Below are 3804 nucleotides of genomic sequence, written 5' to 3'. Positions count from 1 at the left end.
AGCTGGCTGGCTCGGTGTCAAACTCACTCCGATGCCGGGGTACACTCAGCATGACATCAGCTACATCCTTCGTGAGGTAATCAATACCTCATCTACGGCCCTGCTCTTCGTTATTATGCACAATCACCCTGGCTACAGAGCGAACGCCAAGTTATGTGACATTGACCGCTTTTAGAGGGTAACACACACTACTAGCTTACACTGGACGATACTGTAGGTTTACCATTTTGGCCGGATGACATTACTGTAGGTGGTTGGAATCAGTTCCATTTCAATTCAAATCAATGGACAAAATGAACTAAAATTCAACGAATGACTTGATACTTCACAAACACCATAGAACATAGATATTTCTTAATTAATGTAATGCCATTTTGTGAAATGACTGTCTAATTACTAGTCTAACACACATACACACTACTTATTTGCCAGTTGTCTTTGAGGTCTCTTTGGCCCATGACTGTCGCGTTTGCTTGTAATGAACGATGAAACCTCCAGAATAAGACATGGTTCTTTTTTTTCATGCTAGGAACAGCTTTGTGTGGTTTCTCTTGGGGTAACGTTCCTCAAACTATGAGGATGTGAGAGGATGTCTCGAACAATCCAACGGTATGCAAACATATAAGCTGCCGAAACCATCAGGGCATCTGCAGAGCAAATGAAACTATAAATAAATTCCAACCGTGGGAACATGAGGAGACGTTGTTTCAGAATGCACTGAATGCTAAGTCAAGGTAGTCCTTGCTAGCAGAGGAAGACTGGGGTTTGTCGCTGGTAAAATAAAGTCGTCTCCCAAAACCCAAGCAAACCAGAGCTGACCTGGTGAACTTTTGTACAAAGACTCTGCCTCACTTAGCAGCCTGTTTCTCTGAGACGACGTTACCTCCTCTGCCAAACAAGAAAATACACGGCGATCAGTGGCCGCAAACTAAACACGAGTTTGGTAAGGCGACAAACGTCCTGTAACTCTACATATGACCAGTGGACCCTTCAACTGCTCGGAGGCAAGAAACAAGGTTACGGTCCTGTGTAAACCGCAATAATTTATGGGCCGGGATTAGTCTGGGTGGCTCAGATCCATCCCAGTGGAGTACTGTGTACCTGCCAGGTACCTAAGATTAGATTAGGCACCTGGCAGGACACCCCTTCAAACAGCAGATACTGACCAGGCCACAAGTTCCAGTATTCTCTCTGCCAGCTACAAAAAAAAAAAAAAAAAAAAACGTTTTACAGAGTAATTCATGGAAACAGCAACTGGAATGATGAGTAACTAGCTTATGATTGGAAACTGACTGAGAAGAGCCTCCAGTTTCAGCGGGAAGAACTCTTCTCCGTTATTGAGATTCTGAATAATTGAGAAGGCATAACTAGGAGCCAGCTGCCGAATGGCGGTGTTGCTCATGACGATTGCCCAATATGCAGCGCATTAGAGAGATGTGTGTCCCACTGTGAGAGGAGACAACTAAAGGTCAGCGCACATCATTAGTGCAGCATGCGTATTTTTGGCGGGGCGAGAATCTTATTCTGTGAAACGAGGCAGGAAGTTCGAGTCCAAACAAAGCGCCGTAGTGCTTTGGCGAATGCGGCGCAAAATGCAGGGTCACATGTTTACGCGGGCTGCATCTGCACCCCATGTGACCGGTTCGCGAAAGTGACAGTTGCGAACCTCTACGGAGGTTTAATAAGCCTCTCGATTTTATTCGCCACGTGCCGGAGTCCCGTCCAAATGCCTGTTTCCAGTAAGTGCCTCTGGCTTTGTACATTTAAATCATTGTCTAAATGAGTTTGTAAAATGTCAACGGTAAAAAAATACTACCCCGTGGCTTGAGGCTTTACTGTTCTCTCAGAATAGGCCCACAAACATGTTGGGGGGCAAACATATCAAAAGCAGGGCTAAAGTTGCACTGCCTGCTTATCTGACGCGGCCCAGCTTGATTAGCCTAATGCTACTCAGTTATCTTGTGCTAGGCAGCGCGGGACGCACTGTGCTACCTGCTTATCTACCACCGTCCAGCTGGGTCCTCATTAAAGATCCAGTCAGGTAGGCCAACCTGGCCCTGCTGGGTTCAGGTAGCCTGTCCAAACAATCCCAGGTAATAATAATAATAATAACTTTATTTGTATAGCACCTTTCATACAGACATCAGAGATAAATGTTGAGATAAATTTTTGAGAACGTCAGGTGTGCTAATAGTCCTGGATCACACAAAGGCCATGTGGATGTACATGTTTATTTATGAGCAAAGTTTTGAAAAACATGAAAACAAGATAAATATGATACAACCGGGCAGCACAAGAATTTTTATTGGCTCATGCAATGCATATGGCTTAACCAATTGAAGAGAGTCTGTGCACAAGTGCTTGACTGGGGGAATCAAGACATTTGCCATGGTAACACCAGTCCAACCCCAACCCAGTTCCCTGACCACTATGCTACATGTGCTAGATGACGCACAATTTCATTTTATTACTTAGTCAGTTCATTTTGCAACGTTGTCAGACATTTGGACCAAACCACCATGCAACACTGTAATAACGTGTATACAGGACACATTTTAAAAACAGCACATCTACCCTCACCAGTTCCCCAACAATAACAGGGTACATCATGTGTAATAAAACATGTACAACATGTAGGCCTACATTACTAAGGATCAATGTAATGTCAGCACAACAGTGAAGTAGGTAAGTAGATATGATTTCTCTTCTCCCCTTATTGGTTGTAAGAGACCTTGAACAGCATACTGTCTGCAATATAGATCTCAAATACCCCTCTGGCTTAGAGGTAACAGTACAGCTATTATGCTAAAAAATGTATTATAGTCTATTTACAGTTTTCAGTGTTTCACTAAAACTTCCCTGCTCCATAAAATAGAGAGAGAGAGACCCCAAATACGAGGAAGGTGCCTGGAGTCCCACGCACTGCGTATTCATTTTAAAGGGAAGCACAGGACGGTAGTTTTTTTTTTTTAGGGATTGACCAAGTCCTGGGGAATTCAACCGGTTTTTCCAGTGGAGAGCTTCATGTGGTTGTGCGTGTTAACTTGGTGGTTTCAGCTTTTCACTGGACATTAAAAAACCCCAATGTGAGTGTTTTATTAAAACAAACTGCCCTTCCCATTTGCCCATTTTCTTTTGAGTTTTTTTTTCATAAAGGCTACCACTGAGTAATTTTCATAAAGTTTTTTTCTCACTTTTCTCTCTCTCAAAAAAATCCCTCCATGACAGATCCCTGACAGAGCCCACTCCCCCCCCCCCCCCCCCATTGTCACAGTCCACTCATGTCATGCCAGTAATCTCCACACCCCTCCCCTACTGTAGTACATATTGTTCCTGTACATTAGTTTTCAACTCACCACTGTCCATTCAATAGGCAACAGCATTATTGTGTTTTTATTTATAAATCAATGCTGGGTAAAACTATCGCTGCACTTCTCCTTCCCTTCCGTGATAGCACTTATCAGCTACACTACACTTAAGTGGGTGGTTTTTAATGTTTCCATGGCATTCAGAGTGATTGTAAAAAAAACTGAAATTCTTATTGTACACCCTGGGTGTGTATTAATTTCAGAAGGTCGAGAGTGGATGCTCAAGCATCTCTAAGGCAGTTTTAAATCCGTTGTTCGCAACACTGGCCGCTTGTTTGAAGGAGAATGTGCTTTGTGGTTTCCATTAATTGACTTTGTATGAGTTCTCAGTTTTACTGTACCAGTACCTGTGTACCGGAGGACCCTTTTCGCTGGAAGTTGCGTTCTGGAAACTCGCTGGTCAGACGGGGTGCTCTTGTGCCGAGCAGAGACGAGC

Source organism: Anguilla anguilla, chromosome 10 (genome assembly GCF_013347855.1).
Source record: "Anguilla anguilla isolate fAngAng1 chromosome 10, fAngAng1.pri, whole genome shotgun sequence".
NCBI classification, from domain to species: Eukaryota; Metazoa; Chordata; class Actinopteri; order Anguilliformes; family Anguillidae; genus Anguilla; species Anguilla anguilla.
This window is presented reverse-complemented; position numbering follows the sequence as displayed.